We start from the raw sequence: 21,534 nt of genomic DNA on the forward strand, positions 1-21,534 counted from the left end.
ACACACACACACACACACACCCCTCTTCTAAAATAGACCCCATTCTGCCTCTGTAGGCTTATTTCTCCTTCCTCCCCACCTAGCACACATTGCTTTGACTGGATTAATCTTTTCACAGACTGTGGCCAATTCTCCCACCCTGTGCTGGCCTAGCACACTTTCTTGCTTTTCCAAATCAAACCCAGCCTTTAAGCCTGTGATTCTTAACACTGCCTGCACATTATAAACATCTGGGAAAGCTTTTAAAAACCGCAGATGCACCTCACCCAAGATTCTGATTCATCTGATTTTTGATTAAGTTTTCCCAAGTGATTCTAAGGAGCAGTCAGAGTTGAGATCCACTACTTTAACTTTAATCTCCTTCCTGTCAGAATTGTGAATACTCACTGGATTTTCTCCCCTCTAAATTACTGTAATGTTGACAGATTAGATCAAGTTTTTGCTTCATTACATATCTGTGTTATTCTCTACCTTTCATTTTAAGTCTTGTTTCTTTCAACTTGAAATTGAAGATATAATCTATATCACCATACTAGAGCTGCGGTAATATAGAAGTTGAAGATATAGACTATATCTTCAACTTCTATATTACCGCAGCTCTAGTATGGTGATGAATACACAGTAGAAACTGATTATTTCTTCACTGATTGTGAGTTCAAATTAGAATTCAGAGCCTTAAAATATTTTTTGGCGTATTATTTTGACAAAGCCTTAAAATATTTCTAATCTATTGAATTCAGCAAATTACATTCCTTTCTTTTTAAACATGGTTCTGCAACAAACTCATTTTGTTATCGTGAGTCATTTAGCCCCTTCCTTCCCCAATAAATAAATTGGAAAGAAAAATAGTAATGTATAAAAATGCTTTAAAAAATAATAAAATGAATAATAGCATTGTAAGTGGCTTCACAGTTGCTTCCTTAGAGCAAATGGCCTTTTCTAAATCCATTAAAGACTGTTTCAAAACAGTTAAAACAGAATCAAAGCGCACATATTTAAAGATGCTGAAACTCTGAATAGTTCTATGATTTGTTTTCTCAACAGATGTGCATCCTTCAAGCCCTGAATTCACCAGATGCATATTAAATTAATCTGTACTTTTAGTTTTTACATAACACTCTACTCTAGTTTTATAAATACACCACATGAAAGCAGAATTCCATTGTTGCTTTATGGCATTAAATATTAACAGATTATCTCCGCTGTGCAAAAAATACATTAAGATTCATTTTAATGCAGCCAAATGTGTGCTCATTAAATATAGGCTATAATAACTTCACCACTATTTTTAAATTGGTTGATTTCCATCTGGAACGTGAAACATAACAAATTTGCTCATAAAAATCCAGTGACACCTGGTACCTGAAAGAAATATACACATTTCAATTATAAGAAATACTTAATTTAAGTCCACTTAAACCTCCTGGAAAATTTACTTCTTATAAATCCATAATTTCTTCACTAACTGCAATGAAAAAATTAGCACAGTTATATCAGAAATAAGACTACACTGAATTCCAGTGTGACTCATTAATTAGCTGTACAATCTTGAGCAAGTCACTTAGCCTCTCTGCACTTAAGTAGTCTCAGCTGTAAAATGAAAGGGTCTAACTAGACCATCTCCATATTTTCTTTTAGCTTTATGATTTCATAATCTATGAAACTCAAGAAACACAGCATTAACCAGATGGATCCCATTAAAGACAAAGTGAGCTTTCATATTGATTGATTTGGAGATAATGTATCTCTGGAGAATCTAAGTGCTTTCACACAGACAGTTCCTAGTTGACTTATTTAACTAGGTGAAAAAACAAACAAAACTCACCAAACAGAGTTATTAAACAATTCTTGCATCATACCCTAGATGACCAGAATATTTAGATGTCATTATACCAATTAAGGTTAAAATGTTTTAGAAAATAGAAGCTGTTCTAGAAGTACAGGACAGGACAGTTATAAAGCCAAGTCAAAGAGGATTCTAGCTAACAATTAGTACTCAGGCTACATGAGAATAAAATGTCTCAGGACAGCATTCTATTACTTTTAGAATCAAGATTCTCAGCCTGAGACAGAATTGAAAATATTCAGGAAAGTACAGCAGTACCCATGGAAGCGCTTCCTACTCAGTTTTTGCCAGCTCAAGCTTCTAGATAGTCTTCAACAAGTGTAATAAGCAGCAGCAAACACTAGAGAGGGTGATCAAAATCTGTATAGTTGAAACGCTTCGCAACAATAAAACCCAAGTGACAAAGGCTCTTGTCCTTAGTGACAGTTGAAAAATTGTGCATTTAAATTTCCTATCAAGCCCCTTTACAACCTGAAACATCACATGACTGTGCCACATTTAGCTCATACTTCCTAATACTCTAATACATGTGTGAAATAATTAAGCACTTGTCAATTAAGACCTAATAACCTAAAATCAATCTTCTTGAAAGGGAAAACCACACTCTGAACAATGCTTCTAATTACATTCGAGAACGTTAGGAAGCTCTCATTTAAAAATAACTCCCACAAATTATTTCATTTGTTTTCGTTTCTTTAAGAACATCCTTATTAACGCTTGTAGAATAGAAAAAAAAACTTATTTTTTTTTTGAGATGGAGTCTCACTCAGTCGCTAGGCTGGAGTGCAGTGGCACAATCTCGGCTCACTGCAACCTCCTACTCCCTGGTTAAGCGATTCTCCTGTCTCAGCCTCCCAAGTAGCTAGGACTACAGGCATGCGCCACCACACCCAGCTAATTTTTGTATTTTTAGTAGAAACGGGGTTTCACCTTGTTGGCCAGGATGGTCTTGATCTTCTGACCTCGTGATCTGCCCACCTCAGCCTCCCAAAGTGCTGGAATTACAGGTGTGAGCCACTGCACCCGGCAGAAAAAATTTGTATAAACCAATTGGTCACGACTGGATGCAGTGGCTCACACTTACAATCCCAGCACTTTTGGAGGCAAAGGTGGGCAGATCAGGAATTCAAGACCAGACTGGGCAATATAGTGAGACCTCATCTCTGTTTATTTTTTTTAATTAAAAAATAAAATTTAAAAAAAACAATTGGTCACCCATGTGCATGCATATACACATATTCCTTACACCTTTCCAAAAAAAAAACTAACTTAAAATAAACCTTATAACTAAATGTAAACTACAAAACTATAAAAAAATTCTTGAAGGTAAATAGGAGAAAATGTAAGTGACCTTGGGTTTGGAAACGAGTTTTTATTTATTTATTTATTTATTTATTTATTTTGAGACATAGGTTTGCTCTTGTTGCCCAGACTGGAGTACAATGGTGCGATCTCAGCTCACTGCAAATTCCGCCTCCCATGTTCAAGTGATTCTCCTGCCTCAGCCTCCTGAGTAGCTGGGATTACAGACGCACACCACCACACCCGGCTAATTTTTGTATTTTTAGTAGAAATGAGGTTTCACCACGTTGGCCATGCTGGTCTCGAACCCCTGACCTCAGGTGATCTGCCTGCCTTGGCCCCCCCAAAGTGCTGAGATTACAGGTGTGAGCCACCACACCTGGCTGGAAATGAGTTTTCAGATATAACACTAAAAGCATTATCAATGAAACAGAAGATGTTAACTTGGACCTTATTAAAAACTTTTGCACTACGAAAGGCACTATTAAGAGAATAAAAAGACAAGCCATAGACTGGAAAAAATATTTGCAAAAAATATATCTGATAAAGGATTTGTATCCAAAATACACAATGACCACTTAAAACTCAACAAGAAGCAAACAACCTTATTTTAAAATGGGCAAAAGACCTGAACAGATACCTCATCCAAAAAGGTATAGAAATGTCAAACATACGAAAAGATGCCCAACATCATAGAGAACTGCAAATTAAAACAAGATACTACTACATATCTATTAGATAACGAGTAAAATACAAAAAAAAAAAGACAATACCAAATGCTAGTGAGGATGTGAAACAACGGGAACTCTTATTATTCATTACTCGTAGGAATGCAAAATGGTATAGCCACTTTGGGAAACAGTTTGACAATTTCTTACCAAATTAAATAGTCTTATCATAAGATCCAGCAATCACACTCCTGGGTATTTACTCAAAAGAGCTGAAAACTTTTAATGATAGAAAAACCTACACATGTATGTTTATACCAGCTTTATTCATCATTATCAAAAACTAGAAGCAACAAAGATGTCCTTCAAATGGTGAAGGGATCAACAAATTGTGGCACATCTATACAATAGAAAATTATTCAGCAATACCAACTGGGTATGCTGGCTTGCACCTGTAGTTCAAGCTACTCGGGAGGCTGAAGCAGGAGGATCGCTTGAGCCCAGGAATTCAAGGCCAGCCTGGTCAACATAGCAACACTCCATCTTAAAAAAAAAAAAAGAAAGAAACAAGGAAAGAAGGAAGGAAGGAAGGAAGGAAGGAAGGAAGGAAGGAAGGAAGGAAAATGTAAAGAAAAGAAAAGAGAAAAGAAAAATTGTCCTGCAATAAAAAGAAATGAGCTATGAAGCCACAAAAAAACATGAAGAGGCCAGGCACAGTGGCTCCTGCCTGTAATCCCAGCACTTTGGGAGGCTGAGGCGAGCAGATCACGAGGTCAGGAGATCGAGACCATCTTGGCCAACATGGTGAAACCCGGTCTCTACTAAAATACAAAAAATTAGCCAGGAGTGGTGGCATGTGCCTGTAATCCCAGTTATTCGGGAGGCTGAGGCAGGGGAATCGCTTGAACCCAGGAGGCGGAGGTTTCAGTGAGCTGATATCCCGCCACTGCACTCCAGCCTGGCGACAGAGCACAACTCTGTGTCAAAAAAAAAAAAAGACACGAAGAACATTCAACGCATATTGCTAAGTGAAAAAAAAAACAGTCTTAAAAAACTCTATGTTATATGATTCTAACTATATGACATTTTGGAAAAGGCAATACTATAGAGACAGTAAAATGGTCAGTGTCTGCCAGTAATTCAGGCAGGAGAGGAGGGATGTAAAGCACTCAGGATTTTTAGGATGGTGAAACTATGTGTAGGAAACTGTAATGGTGGATACGTGTCATTATGCATTTGTCAAAACCCACAGAATGTACAATGCAGAGTGAACCTTAGTGTAAACCAGATGCTATAGTTAACAATAATGTATCAATATTATTTCATTAATTGTAACACATGTACCACACTAATGCAAGATGTTAATAATAGGGGAAACTGGGGGATGGAGGAGAGAAGCACACTGAACTCTATGTACTATCTGCTCTCTTATTCCAGAAATCTAAAAGTATTCAAAAAAAAATTAATGAAAAAAACACAATAGGGCATACACAATCTCAAAGAGTAAATATTGCCACTGTAGACTACAGAAATTCTAGCAAAGTGCAAACAAAATTAAGAGATTCTAATCCCCTTGCCTTTTCCTGGCATTAGTCATTTCTCTCTGCTCACCAGCACCCACATCAGAGAGTGACCTCTAGGAAATGGAAAAGAACTCCAGCTGGGAAGCGGCTTGATCACGGCTGTGGTTAGCAATTTATCCTAAAGCTAAAATGAGATCTGGTGATTATCATGGATACTCAAACACCAAAAAAAGGAAGAAAAGAAAAAAAATTCACATCATTCATTATGGCCAACAGAGAAATTAAAGTGTATTTTAAAACATATTGGCAAGGCGCGGTGGCTCACACCTGTAATCCCAGCACTTTGGGAGGCCGAGGAGGGCAGATCACCTGAGGTCAGGAGTTCGAGACCAGCCTGGCCAACGTGGTGAAACCCCATCTCTACTAAAAATACAAAAAATTAGCTGGACATGGTAGCGGGCACCTGTAATTCCAGCTACTCAGGAGTCTGAGGCAAGAGAATTGCCTGAACCCGGAATGTGGAGGTTGCAGTGAGCCGAGATCACGCCACTGTACTCCAGCCTGGGCAACGAGAGCGAAACTCCACCTCAAAAAAAAAAAAAAAAAAAAGTATCAAGACAGAAGAAAATGTATAACTTTCATTCAGGAAGTCGTAAATACCCCTTTTTATAGGCTAAGGAGTTAGAATGTATAAGCAGCAGAAATCCAATGCTATTGTTCCCTGGCAAATTTATGTAGCATTTTGATGGAGACATCAAACTCGGCACCCAGGCTTCTCCCTTTTCGTGGCAAGGGCAATGGCTACCTGTTCACCCGACATCTCTGGACAAGGCAAAAACTAAGAGAATATCCCTCTACCCAGTATACCCACACCTCCAATGTGATGGGTGAGAAATTATTAAAGAATAATTCCCATCCCTAGCACCCCAACCCCCACTATAACTACACTGCCCACTTGGAGCTTCTGGGTGAGGGACAGACTACATTAGTGTGGGGACAGTCCATCTGTCTTTCTATCTCATCAGAACATTCCTGCTGCAGACAAAGCATGGCTTCTCTTCTATCCAGATGGCTCTCTCTTTAGGCCATTTCTGGGATACCACACTAGTGCTATTTCAATTTCTCTGAGATGACTGAGTCTTTCTGGTCCGCTAAGTTAAGGTTATAACCTCAGCAAGTTTGGTCTTTTACAGTTTAGTAACCCAAAAGCCTGCCGTCAGAATTTATTAAGATCCAAAATGAACCTAGCATGGTGGTTAGCACCTGTAATCCCAGCTACTCAGGAGGCTGAGGTGGAAGGATCACTTGAGCTCAGGAGTTCAAGACCAGCCTGAGCAACACACTGAGACCCTCGTCTCCAAAAATTAAAAAAAAAAAAAAAATTAAAAATTAAAAAAATCCCAAATGAAAAGTGCCAACTATGTGCACACATTTAGATGAAAACTAAGCAACTGGCACAGAGGGTAAGATAAAATCCACTACTGAAAGAGTAAATTTAAGTAAGCTTGTTTTAAGTTAAAAATCCTCAGAAGAAGCTTCTTTTCTGGTTTTAAGACATCAAGTGAATAAAGATTTAATCTAAAATATCTTTTTATCAATTTTTTAAGCTTCCATCAACAAGTGGACTATGTTAAATACTACTTATAAAAATGGTTTTATCGGCTGGGCACGGTGGCTCACACCTGTAATCCCAGCACTTTGGGAGGCCGAGGCGGGCGGATCACAAGGTCAGGAGATCGAGACCATCCTGGCTAACATGGTGAAACACCGTCTCTACTAAAAATACAAAAAGAAAAAAAATTAGCCGGGTGTGGTGGCAGGCACCTGTAGTCCCAACTACTCCAGAGGCTGAGGCAGGAGAATGGCGTGAACCCGGGAGATGGAGCTTGCAGTGAGCCAAGATCACGCCACTGCACTCCAGCCTGGGCAACAGAGCAAGACTCTGTCTCCAAAAAAAAAAAATTGGTTTATCAAGTGAACAGTGAGAATTAAAAGATGCATGAAGTTACCATTCATATAGTTTGAAATAACAATTAACTTTAAACAGTATCTGTCATCATCCTGTATAACTCAATATAAAAATGCAAGATCTTTGGTTACATGTTCGCTGATAGAGCTGATATTATATAACCTACATCTACTGAGGATTTTTATTTTTACAAAATAATCTGATGAACTCAAAGCCATAAAACATAAAAGGGGTTGGGAGAGAAGGAATCTGGAACAGATGGCATCTAAATTTTTTTTCCTGAGTCCATATTGAACACAATCCCAATAATGTCAAAATCCAATTTTGCTCTCCAAATAAGTAATCTCCACAACTTATAATGGTAATTCTGAAGTAAATCCATTCTTTTTCTTTTCTTTTTTTCCTTCCAGCTTCTCAGAGCTTCTATATTGGGCAGAAATGAGTAGAGACAAGTTAGCTGTTAAAAAGAGAAAAACTATCATTCCACAAATTCAAAAGTTATTTCCGGAAAATACACTTATCTAAAACCACTGAAGCAGTTTCTATCAATATGTAGTACTAAAATCTATGACACCAGCCTTTTTTTATATAATGATTATTTATCCTTATTAGAGACTAAATCACAGCTCCATAAAAGAAATATGCTTTAAAATAAAAATGAGCTCTGGAAGAATACTCATTTGGTTTGAGTAAAAAGAAAGCACCACCTGGACTTTTTAATAACATTTTCACAGTAACTCACTCCTGATTGCATAGCGCCAATAAATTTAGCTGTATTTTGTTCATTATCTAATTCTAGTATACGGTACATATATAAACCTTCCCAATCTTTCCTAAAACTTTCTGAGGTCATCCAAGAGATAGATATTAAACAAAGGTTTAGTCATTTTTAGATTTCCTGACAAGCAAATTCCATAACTGACAACTGCAAAGATCCTTGGAACGGCCACAGACTTTGAGAGGAAGTGGTGATTGAGAAATCTCTAACCGTCTCTATTCATTGCACACAATTAAGATAGAATTTTTTACTCTAGCAGCTAGTATACTATCTCTTATATCAAAATTAATAGATTATCGGGCCAGGCACGGTGGCTCACGCCTGTAGTCCCAGCACTTTGAGAGGCTGAGGCGGGCCAATCACTTGAGGCCAGGAGTTCGAGACCAGCGTGGCCAACATGGCAAAACCCCATGTCCACTAAGAATACAAAAATTAGCCGGGTATGCTGGCGCACACCTGTAATCCCAGCTAATCGGGAGACTGAGGCAGGAGGGGCGCTTGAACCTGAGGGGCAGAGGCTGCAGTAAGCTGAGCCTGGGCACTCCAGCCTGGGTAACAGAGACTCCGTCTCAAAAACAAAAAAGATTTTAAAAAATATTAATACAGTATTATAGTTTGAGAAGAAGACAGGGGAAAAAGTGGGAGCTTCTGAGAGCTTTACCAAAGCATATGATCTCAACTTTAAGATTTAAAGGATGATAAAAAATGATACGAGAAAACACAGCAAGCCGGGCAGGGCAGTTCACACCTGTAATTCCAGCACCTTGGGAGGCCAAGGTGGGTGGATCACCTGAGGTCACGAGTTAGAGAGCCGCCTGGCCAACATGGCCAACACCGTTTCTACTAAAAATACAAAAATTAGCCAGCATGGTGGCGCATGCCTATAGTTCCAGCTTACTCAGGAGGCTGAGGCAGTAGAATTGCTTGAACCCGGGAGGCGGAGGTTGCAGTGAGCCAAGATAGTGCCGCTGCACTCCAGCATGGGTGACAGAGCAAGACTCCACCTCAAAAATAAAAATAAAAAGATAAAAGAAAACACAGCAGAAAGCTTAGATATATGCAGACCTTACACTCTCAGAAGAGCCATTTAGAAAGCTGAATAACCTTACCAAAACTCTGTAACTATCACAAAACATAATTTCAATTCTTCTTTTTTTTTTTTTTTTTTTTTGAGATGGAGTTTTGCTCTTGCCCAGGCTGGAGTGAATGGCACAATCTCGGCTCACTGCAACCTCCGCCTCCCGGGTTCAAGCGATTCTCTTGCTTCAGCCTCCCGAGTAGCTGGGATTACAGGCATGCTCCATCATGCCTGATTAATGTTGTATTTTTAGTAGAGATGGGGTTTCTCCATGTTGCTCAGGCTGGTCTCAAACTCCTGACCTCAGGTGATCCGCCCACCTCGGCCTCCCAAGGTGCTGGGATTACAGGCATGAGCCACCATGCCGGGCCTAATTTCAACTCTTTATAAAACAAAGAGACATGGGGAAGAAATATATTTGAAAATTTCTCAGGGCTGGGTGTGTTGGCTCATGCCTGTAATCCCAGCACTTTGGGAGGCCAAAGCTGGCGGATCACTTGAGGTCAGGAGTTCGAGACCTGCCTGGCCAACATGGCAAAACCCCTTCTCTACTAAAAACACAAAAATTAGCTGGACATGGTGGCACACGCCTGTAGTTCCAGCTACTCAGGAAGCTGAGGTGCGAGAACTCCTTGAACTTAGCAGGCGGAGGTTGCAATGAGCAGAGATTGTGCTGCTGCACTCCAGCCTAGGTGACAGAGCAAGAATCTGTCTTTAAAAAAAAAAAAAGAAAATTTCTCACAAATTTACACAAAACTTATGAACTTCTCAAAAAAGGTCAAACTGAATTGCAAACTTTATATTCTCACAAACATCTATTATTACAGGAAGTTATTTGATTTTTGTCCTCTGAGTATAAATTACATTTGAAAATAACTAACTATAAGTCACCTCAAAAAGCAAACTACGTTAGCTGAAAATCTGACATATAATAGGTGACACATAACTATATTATTTTAAATCCACAAAACAAATGAGCATAAAGACTTCAGCCGGGCACGGTGGCTCATGCCTGTAATCCTAGCACTTTGGGAGGCTGAGGCAGGTGGATCACGAGGTCAGGAGATAGACACCATCCTGGCTAACACGATGACACTTCGTCTCTACTAAAAATACAAAAAAATTAGCTGGATGTGGTGGCATGTGCCTGTAATCCCAGCTACTCAGGAGGCTGAGGCAGGAGAATCGCTTGAACCTGGGAGGTGGAGGTTTCAGTGAGCCGAGATCATGCCACCACACTCCAGCCTGGGTGACAGAGTGAGACTCCATTTCAAAAAAAAAAAAAAAAGAAAGAAAAAGACTTCATGGGCTGGGTGAGGTGGCTCACACCTGTAATCTCAACACTTTGGGAGGGCAACGCAGGAGGTTTGCTTGAACCCAGGAGTTTGAGGCCGCAGTGAGTATAATTGCCCCAGTGCATTCATTCTGGCCTAAGTGACAGAGAAAGACCTTGTCACTAAAAATAAATAAAAAACAGACTTCATGTTTCTTGGATTTATTTCTATATCATAATAAGGAATGATTTAAAGGCAGAAATGTATTCGATTTTGTTTTCTGAATATTATATAAGTTTTTCTAGTAGCATAAATCTAACTGAGATGAGAGGTGCTGCTGATGCTGCTGATTTTTATCTTAAAATTACAAGTAGGCCGGGCACGGTGGCTCACACCTGTAATCCCAGCACTTTGGGAGACCAAGGCTGATGGATTACAAGGTCAGGAGTTCAAGACCAACCTGACCAACATGGTAAAACCCTCTCTCTACTAAAAATACAAAAAATTAGCTGGGTGTAGTGGCAGGCGCCTGTGATCCCAGCTACTCAGGAGGCTGAGGCAGGAGAATCGCTTGAATCCTGGAGGTAGAGGTTGCACTGAGCCGAGATCGTGCCACTGCACTCCAGCCTGGGTGATAGAGCAAGACTCTGTCTCAAACAAACAAACAAACAAACAAAAAACAAGTACCTCCTATTTTACACCCCAATTTTAATTCTCTTTAAAGAGACATGTGATGTTAAGATTTACATACATTACTTTTTCATGTATTTCGTGTTAATCCATACTATAAACACCAATACGGTGTAGCTGAGAAAAATCTATAAAATATATTTTGCTCATTTCAATAAATGGGCCATATTCTACTTTATTATTTTGAATTTTAAGAAACTACTGATAACTGAATTTCATGCTACCTACGATCAATTTCGAGAAGACACTGAAAGTCCTATTGTATACATTTTTTTTTCAATATTATCCGGTTGCCTTCCTATCTCAAACCTCGTTTCACAAAACTGGGCTGCCTTGACTGTGTATGATTAATGGTAATAATTTATCTTCTAATTCAAAGGTGGTTCCGTTTAAAATGGGATGTTACTTATAATACAGGTAAGAATTTTAACTCATACTACTTATGAAGAAACAAAAGCTCTGGTAGGTTCCATGACTTGCCCAAGGTCAGTAACTAGCAACTGGCATAGTCTAGGTTCAACCCAAGATTTATCTGCCTGAAAGTCAATACTTCCACTTGACCGCAATTATCTCCTTAAAAGATTAAGACACAGGCTCAACAGCAGAACATTCATTCTCTCTCTGAAAATTCACATATCTATTCTGAGACATCACTACACAGCACCTAGTATTCAGTCACTGATTGAAACAAAAATGAAGAGGATCTTTCTACTTCATTTAAATTAGGGCAGGTTTACTGGCAGGTAAGAAAGAGGCTGGAAAAGCCTTGCCTCAACATGTCTTGCCTAGACCTGTGATACATCTATATGGTTTCCCCAGTCCATTCTTTTTAAATAAACACGTACAACTACTACACAAGACTACACCTGGACTAGCCTATTGTTAAATGCTTTTCAGAATTCCACTTTTCTAAGGTAATTTATACCGGAATTAATATCGAGCTGGGAGACTTGGTTGAATATGTCATTCAGGCACTTTCCAAACATCTTAAGTATCATTTAGGGGCAACAAACCCAGTTCCACTCTCTTTTACATTGTGATGCCTGCCCACTTGGGGGACATTGCTCCTGTAGGACGTGGGGGCGAGGAAACAGTAAAGGAAGAAGTGGGGGAAGCGTACGGAAGTTGGGTAGAGGAAAGTCTCATTACCCACTCTTGTGCCCTAAGCTCCGCCAAGGGCGGCTCCCCGCGGTGCCCAGTCGACTCAGAACCCCCACAACCTTCGAAGTCCAGCTCTGTCCCAGCGGGGTGGGTAGGGAAAGAGGGCAATGGAAGCACGGGATTGCCCCAGTCACCCTGACGAGATCTGTGCCCTCCTTTTGGCTCCCGGGGGATGCTCCCCCTTTCAGAGTAAGTCCTCCAGGTGGCAAACTCCCGGTCCACCCCGGCTAGAGTCAGTTTCTCGGAAGGGGCGCCTCCTCCGCCTACCTCTACCCCGCTAACCGAAACTCTCCACCCGCTGTGTCCCTCAGCCCCTCCATTCCGCCCCCGCAACCCTCCACAGACACAAACGCCAGCCTGCGCCCCACCCGGGATCCCGGCGTCCCCCACCCACACCCAGGAAAGGGCCCCCCACCAACCCCCTCAGACACACACACACCCCCTCAGACTTCAGCCTACAGAACCCCGACGAAGCCGGGCAGATACCTGGTCCAGCAGTGCTGCAAGGCGCAAATGAGGCGGGCGCGGTCCCCTCCCCGAGGCGCCAAGTGCTTCTCTACCCACCCGCAGCGGTGGTTTCTCTCTTTCCCAGGAGCGGGAGGGAGGGGAGAAGGCGGACGGGAGGGGGAAGGCGAGGAGCCGAGGGGCGGCTGGAGCCGAACCGGAACCACTAGCGCGGCCCCGCCCTCGTCCCGGAGTCGCAGAGTACCCTGGCGGGCCTAATAGGACAAACTTTGTGCAGGCAGCGTTAAACTGACACCATCACTTCCGGGTTATCCCCATGGCTGCCCCCTCCTTAGCAACCGCGTGGGGTTGCTAAGCGGAAGTGCCTTCAAAGCAACCCACCCCCATTTCTTCTGGGACTACCAGAAGATATATCGGGAGCACTGAGCTCTGCTTTGGCAACACGCTCTTACCTTCTGCTCAAGATCTTAGACCAAGTACACGCTTCGCTGCCAGAGGCACGAAACCCATCCCGCTTTTCCCTTCAACTGTACTCCTCCCCAAGCCCCCCGTCTCTATATACTCCTGCTCCCTCCCACCCTTAATCCCGTGGGTGACCCAGTGGCTGTTCCTAAGGCTCCAGGCTCCTCTCTCAGGTCCCTCGAGGGAATTATTTTCTGACGGTTTAGCAAGCATCTCCCTCTTGTGGATTTTTAATTGTGTTTCAACCAGATTTTTAAAATTTCTTTCAATGTTGTGAAAGGTTTTTCATGCACTTAGTTCTCCTGTGACAGCCCATGAAGCCGAATGGTTAGAAAAATGCTGTCTTCACCTATATTTTGTAAGAGCTGCACATGTTTGTGTAAGGTCTGGAATTAACCTAGCCAAATGGAATAGGCAAAAAAGATTCAATGTAACTCGACAGTTATTTTAATCCTTAAAACAGAGAGCAGGGCACATGTTCTCAGGACCTCTTGAGACTGCGCCTCGGGGGCGGGGTGGTGGTGGAAAAAAGACAGAAAACAAAGAAAAAGGCTAAAGGGAGCCCATAATCAAATTTGGGAAGGAAGAAGACTGTCTAATCCTCCACTCAAAACTCAAAATATGCCGGGTGCGGTGGCTCACACCTGTAATCCCAACACTTTGGGAAGCCGAGGCTGGCGGATCACGAGGTCAGGAGATGGAGACCATCCTGGCCAACATGGTGAAACTCCGTCTCTACTAAAAATACAAAAATTGGCCGGGCGCGGTGGCTCACGCCTGTAGTCCTCCTGTAAGCACTTTGGGAGGCCGAGGCGGGCAGATCACGAGGTCAGGAGATGGAGACCATCCTGGCCAACATGGTGAAACCCCGTCTCTACTAAAATACAAAAAATTGGCTGGGGGTGGTGGCACGTGCCTGTAGTCCCAGTTACACGGGAGGCTGAAGCAGGGGAATTGCTTGAACCCGGGAGGCGGAGATTGCAGTGAGTCGAGATCGTGCCATTGCACTCCAATGGCACTCCAGCCTGGCGACAGAGCGAGACTCCGTCTCAAAAATAATAATAAATAAATAAACAAACAAACAAAAATTAGCCGGGCGTGGTGGCGTGTGCCTGTAGTCCCAGCTACTCGGGAGGCTGAGGCAGGAGAATCGCGGGAACCCGGGAGGCGGAGGTTGCAGTGAGCCGAGACCGCGCCACTGCCCTCCAGCATGGAGACAGAGCTAGACTCCGTCTAAAAAAAAAAAAAAAAAAAACCTTCAAAATAAACTTTCATACCGACACTATGGATAAGAAAAGAGACCTCATTTATTGTGTCTGGGTGATTTGGAGTTTGAAAATATTGGGAAAATGAATGGTTGGGGTAAAAGTCAACAAAGTAATACTCGAAAAAAACAACTCCGTATCTGGGGGCTGGGTGCGGTGGCTCACGCCTGTAATCTCAGCACTTGGGAGGCCGAGGCCTGAGGATCACCTGAGGTAAGGAGTTCGAGACCAGCCTGGCCAAACTGGTGAAACCCTGTCTCTATTAAAAATACAAAAATTAGCTGGGCGTGGTGGTGGGCACCTGTGATCCCACCTACTCGGGAGGCTGAGGCATGAGAATCATTTGAACCCAGAAGGCAGACGTTGCAGTGAGCCGAGATTGCGCCATTGCACTCCAGCCTGGGCAACAGAGCGAGACTCCGTTTCAGAAAAAAGAAAAAAAAAAAAAAAAAAGGGAAAGAACCCATATCGTTATGGCAGGTAAATATTCAGAGAAATGCAGTTGGGCATTCAGAGAAAAATGAGTAAAAATCTTCATTTGGTTTTCCTATCTTAAATAGGTCTTCTTACAAGCAGAATGCTTAACAGTAGCTCCTAAATTTGTTTTCTATTCCATGGCAGTGAATATACTTGCCACGGCAGGCTCTAATTTTATTGGTCATGATAACCTCTTTATAGACACCAAAATTGAACTGTTATCCACCTTAACTGGGGCAGAGAGGAAATGAGCTTTGGTCACTTAAACGAAACACCACGTCTATTGGTTTCCTGTATGCATGAGACAGGGTTAAATTGATTCACCATAGGCAATCACTTCAGCAAAACCTTTAGGAAGTCACTTCAAACTCAAATGGGTCAATAGGATGTTTAATACATCTCCACCTCTGCCATTGACATGAATACATGTGGGAGTATATACACATGCACAATTCAAATGGAATTTCAGCTCATCCACTAATTGTTCCTTTAAAAACCTGGGCGGGATGCAGTGGCTCACACATGTAACCCCAGCACTTTGGGAGGCCAAGGAGGGTGGGTCATCTGAGGTCAGAAGTTTGAGACCAGCCTGGCCAACATGGAGAAACCCCATCTTTACCAAAAATACAAAAAAAAAAAAAAAAAATTAGCCGGGCATGGTGGCAGATGCCTGTAATCCCAGCTACTCGGGAGGCTGAGGCAGGAGAATCGCTTGAACCCAGGCGGCTGAGGGTGCAGTGAGCCAAGATCGTGCCATTGCACTCCAGCCTGAGACAGAGCAAGACTCCATCTCCAAGAAAAAAAAAAAAAAACCTGGCTGAAAGTGACAAGTGGTAAACATGTTACCCTGACAAAACAGAGCTTGGTATTTCAATTGCCAACCAGGTTTAAATATCAAAAAACTTTGAAATAGTAAATAAAATGAGCTCAATGAACAACAATATATCTAAAACTATGATAGACTAGGATGTTTCAAAAAATTAAAACATGATTATGATAAATAATAAATGTGTTCTATAGAAAGAAATGTTTTATTAAGAAAATCAATAGTTATGATTAAATGTGATAGCGTAAGCCAATGTAGAAATGCAAATTCCTATGCATCACTCATTTTACCCACTGCCTGAAGAAAAATGATTTATAAGCAGCATTTGTTTACATCCTCTCTTCCTACAGCTTTTTTAAAAACTCCAGGCACTTTTGTATAGGTGTATGAATAACTGGCTTGACTCCTAATTCATCACATGTCCTCTATTCTATTATTTTCAACATACTCATTGCTTTGAGATCTCTAAAGATAGATAGTACAAACCCCACCTAAAATTAGGTATGTGAGTTTAACTACACTTTTGTAATTTTTGTGGGGAATCCATAGTCTCTCTCTTTTTTTTTTTTCTTTTTAGACAGGGTCTCACTCTGTCACCCAGGCTGGAGTGCAGGCACAATCTTGGCTCACTGCAGCCTTCACCTCGTAGGCTCAAGCGATCCTTCTACCTCAGCCTCCCAAATAGCTGGCACTACAGGCATGCAGTGTGTGACCACACCCAGCTAATTCTTGTATTTTCTGTAGAGATGGGATCTCACTATGTTGCCCAGGCTGGTCTTGAACTCCTGAGCTTAAGCAATCCGCTTGCTTCAGCCTCCCAAAGTGCCGGGATTATAGCTGTGAACCACCACACCTGGCTAATTTTTGTACTTTTTGTAGAGAAGGGGGTCTCATTCTGTTGCCCAGGCTGGTCTTGAACTCTTGGAGGCCTCAGCCTCCCAAAGTGCTGGGATTACAGGTGTGAACTACCACACCCGGCCATGAATCCATATTCTTTTTTTTTTTTTTTTTGAGACGGAGTCTCGCTCTGTCGCCCAGGCTGGAGTGCAGTGGCGCGATGTGGGCTCACTGCAAGCTCCGCCTCCTGGGTTCACGCCATTCTCCTGCCTCAGCCTCCCGAGTAGCTGGGACTACAGGTGCCCACCACTACGCCCGGCTAATTTTTTGTATTTTTAGTAGAGATGGGGTTTCACCGTGTTAGCCAAGATGGTCTCGATCTCCTGACCTCGTGATCCGCCCGCCTCAGACTCCCAAAGTGCTGGGATTACAAGTGTGAGCCACCGCGCCCAGCCCATGAATCCATATTCTTAATATGAACTATAAGGCAGTGCTCTCAGATCTGGGCCAGATCTCAAATAGCCCTCATTAAGTCAGTACAGTACCTTCATCCTACAGATCAATATGGGACTTCCAAACTTTTCTCCCACTCTCTTGAGCTGTCTTCATTTTTTTTATTGCCCTTGGTAATCATTTAAAAACTTAACATATCTAATGTATATTGGGGAAACCCAATATGCTGTAACTCAATTATTAATATTTAAATACTACTACAGGAATTAATATTTAAATATTGTTAGAGTTACATTGGCATCTTCAAACATAAAATACCAGAACTAGGCCAGGCAGAGTGGCTCATGCCTGTAATCCCAACACTTTGGGAGGCCAAGGTGGGTGGATCACTTGAGGTCAGGAGTTTCAGACCAGCCTGTCCCTACTAAAAAATAAAAAAAATAAAAAAAAAAAAAACAAAAAATTAGCCAGGTGTGGTGGTGGGTGCCTGTAATCCCAGCTACTTGGGAGGCTGAGGCAGGAGAACCTGGGAGGTGGAGGTTGCAGTGAGCCGAGATCACACCACTGAACTCCAGCCTGGGTGACAGAGCCAGACTCTGTCTCAAAAAATAAAAAATAAAATAAAATAAAATACCAAAACTACAGTCTAACAATTAATGAATGTGTGGAGTCAATAAGAAGAAATTTAGCCAAACTTATCATTTATGTGCCTAAGCAATATACAATATAAAAGACACAGTCCCTTACACAAGGGACTCAGAGAAAGTCACTTAGGATACATATAACATAAACCATCAAATGTTAATGCTTAGAAAGCTTGAAGACATAACAGCCTTAGGAAGCCTAAAGATATAACAATTATCTAAATAATTGAAGGTTGTGGCCGGGCACAGTGGCTCATACCTGTAATCTCTCTCCCACTTTCATATGCTATTCTCAAAGGTAAAAGAAACCATTATAACAATGATGGTTGAACCAAGGCTCAGTTGAACATTTTTTTTCTGAAAGTGAGTTAGCTTGAAGATTCTAAGTACAGTAGAATTTGTAAGCAGTGTACACATGAGAAAAGTGCATTTAGTTTAGGCTTTATATTCCATGTTTTTGTCTGTTGAGACGGGGTCTCCCTTTGTTGAGCAGGTTAGAGTGCAGTGATGTTATCATGACTCACTGCAGCCTCAACCACCTGGACTCAAGCAATTCTACCACCTCAGCCTACAAAGTAGCCGGGACCACAGATGTGAGCCACCATGCCCAGTTAATTTTTTGATTATTTGTAGAGATGAGGTCTATGTTGCCCAGGCTGGTCTCAAACTCCTGAGTTCAAGCGATCCTCCCGCCTCAGCCTCCAAAAGTGCTGGGAGTACAGGTGTGAGTCACTGCACGCAGGCAAAATTCTACTTTTTTTAGAATCTCATGGGAGAGATGAGGGGGAAAAATAATAAGCATTTGACATCTTTTAAATAAGTCTTTGAGCTCTCTTTATAATTTTCTCTTGAGTATTTGCTCTTCCTTTGTAAAACTATGGAAACACAAAATACATATGATGCTCACAATGCTCTAGCATTCAAAAATTCCAGAGTAGTTTTAATCATTATCTGGTCAGGAGTAACACTAGCATTAATAATTTGAATAATGCATCAAAAGAAAAAAAAAAGCTGTGAGCAGTGGCTCATGCCTATAATCCCAACACTTTGGGAGGCTGAGGTGGGTGGATCACCTGAGGTCAGGAGTTCGAGACCAGCCTGACCAACATGAAAAAACCTCATCTCTACTAAAAATACAAAATTAGCCTGGCATGGTGGCACATGCCTGTAATCCCAGCTACTCAGGAGGCTGAGGCAGAAGGATCACTTGAACCTGGGAGGCAGAGGTTGCGGCGAGCCAAGATCGCACCATTGCACTCCAGCCTGGGCAAAAAGAACGAAACTCCATCTCAAAAAAAAAAAAAGCAGACTAACTTTGTGAAGAAGGGTACAAAATTAAAACCTTGGTTTTGACTGGGCATGGTGGCTCACACCTTTAACCCCAGCAGTTTCGGAGGTTGAGGCGGGAGGATCGCTTGAGCCCAGGGGTTCAAGACCAGCTTGTGACAGAGCAAAACCGCATATCTAAAAAAGAATTTAAAATTAGCTGAGTGTGGTGGCGCATGCCTTAGTCCCAGCTACTCAGGAGGCTGAGGCAGGAGGATCACTTGAGCAAGGGAGGTTGAGGCTGCAGTGAGCTGAGATCACACCACTGCACTCTGGCCTGGGCAATAGAGTAAGACCCTGCCTCAAAATCAATCAATCAATCAATCTTAGTTTAACTATCTTCTTAATGGGTAGATTTTACTTTTTAATTCAGTTTCAATGAAAAGAAGGGGTCTATACTTCCCTTCTGTTTAGAAAAGCTAAGTGGCCATGCTACATTTTGAAAATGCTTCGAAAAGGAAACATTATGTATAAATTTGCCTAATGAAAGTGAGACATCATCAAATATATACTTGCAAAAATTTTTTTTTTTGAGACGGAGTCCCACTCTGTGGCCCAGGCTGGAGTGCAGTGGCATGATCTCGGCTCACTACAACCTCCACCTCCCAGGTTCAAGTGATTCTCCTGCCTCAGCCTCCTGAGTAATTGGGACTACAGGCATGTACCACCCTGCCCGGCTAATTTTTGCATTTTTATTATTTATTTATTTTATTTATTTATTTTTTGAGATAGAGTCTCACTCTGTCACCCAGCCTGGAGTGCAGTGGCGTGATCTGGGCTCACTGCAACCTCTGCCTCCCGGGTTCAAGTGATTCTCCTGCCTCAGCCTCCCAAGTAGCTGGGATTATAGGTGCCCGCCATCACACCTGGCTAATTTTTGTATTTTTAGTAGAGATGGGGTTTCGTCATGTTGACCAGACTGGTCTTGAACCCCTGACCTCAGGTGATCTGCCCGCCTTGGCCTCCCAAAGTGCTAGGATTACAGGCGTGAGCCACCATGCCCAGTCTTTTTTTGCACTTTTAGTAGAGTCAGGGTTTCACCATGTTGGCCAGGCTGGTCTCGAACTCCTGACCTCATGTGATTCACCTGCCTCGGCCTCCCAAAGTGCTGGGATTATAGGCGTGAGCCACTGCTCCCAGACTGAAGTTGAATGTAGGCATGTAATTGTTTCTAAAAAATTTGAATCTTGGCCGGCTGCAGTGACTCACACCTGTAATCCCAGCATTTTGGGAGGCCGAGGCGGGCAGATCACAAGGTCAGGAGATCAAGACCATCCTAGCTAACAGGGTGAAACCCCATCTCTACTAAAAATACAAAAACAATTAGCAGGGCATGGTGGCAGGCACCTGTAGTCCCAGCTACTAGGGAGGCTGAGGCAGGAGAATGGTGTGAACCCGGGAGGTGGAGCTTGCAGTGAGCCAAGATTGCGCCACTGCACTCCAGCCTGGGCAACAGAGTGAGACTGTCTCAAAAAAAAAAAAAAAAAAAAAAAAATTCCCAGCACTTTGGGAGGCCCAGTCAGGCGGATCACCTGAGGTCAGGAGTTGGGAGTTGGAGACCAACCTGGTCAACATGGTGAAACCCTGCCTCTACTAAAAATGTAAAAAATTAGCCGGGCGTGGTGGCGAGCACCTGTAGTCTCAGCTACTCCGGAGTCTGAGTTAGGAGAATCGCTTGAACCTGGGAGGCAGAAGTTGTTGTGAGCCAAGGTCAAGCCACTGCACTCTGGCCTGGGTGACAGAGCAAGACTCCATCTAAAAAAGAAAAGAAAAGAAAAATAGCAAATGAAGTGTCAGACCCATTAAAACTTGACTTTAAGATATTTTGTTTAAACCACTTCTTAAAAATAAACCTAATTATCAAATAAGTACTTGGGATTTTAGAAACTCAGCTCCCAATTCAATAACATACTGTTTAATAATATCCACCTCTAAAAGACAAAGCAAAAAATATAATCTACAATCATTCGGACTCAAACAGTTTGGAAGGTGTTAAAATCAGGTCAATGCTCTGATTTGTATTTGGAAAGAATAAAATAGGACATAATTTTAGGAAGCACACAAATGGATAGTGTATTGTAAAAATAAGTATGCATTTATTACAAACATATTTCAGAAAAATATGCCTACTAAAATATGATTACTTTTGATAACAGGCTGCTGCAAAAAGGGTGATGAGGAATATTATACTCACTTCTTCAATTATACCTCTGGTTATGTTGAAAAATGTCATAGTAGCTCTTAGGAGTTTTGCCATGCCTATGGGTTTATGGCATGATTTGCCTTTCATGTTATATTGACTTCCAACTTTAAACTTATATTTTATGATAGTGAATCAAATGCAAATCCTAGGAAAATTTCTTTTAAGAGATGGGATCTGGTTCCACTGTGCATGCCACCATGCCAGGCTAATTTTTTATTATTGTTCATATATAAATATATATTTTTTTCTTTTCTTTCTTTTTTTTTTTTTTAAGACATTGTCTCACT

The 21,534-nt window shown here is 41.9% G+C and overlaps 1 protein-coding gene across 23 annotated transcripts in view; it reads right to left on the reverse strand.

The window, feature by feature from the left end:
- The window catches only part of CSNK1G1 (casein kinase 1 gamma 1), a 207,738-nt gene that overhangs the window by 175,323 nt on the left and 10,881 nt on the right, over nt 1-21,534 (reverse strand). For 6 of the 23 annotated variants that reach the window (XM_055098301.2, XM_055098286.2, XM_055098303.2 and 3 more), the window contains exon 1: nt 20,678-20,796. The exons of 8 other annotated variants lie outside the window; for them this stretch is intronic. The gene's annotated coding sequence lies outside the window, so the exon portion shown is untranslated. Of the gene's footprint in view, nt 1-12,775; nt 13,202-20,677; nt 20,797-21,534 lie in introns of those variants that run through there. 9 more of the 23 variants (XM_055098295.2, XM_008953276.4, XM_003827951.5 and 6 more) reach the window with 9 other exon arrangements.

Source organism: Pan paniscus, chromosome 16 (genome assembly GCF_029289425.2).
Source record: "Pan paniscus chromosome 16, NHGRI_mPanPan1-v2.0_pri, whole genome shotgun sequence".
Lineage (NCBI taxonomy): Eukaryota > Metazoa > Chordata > Mammalia > Primates > Hominidae > Pan > Pan paniscus.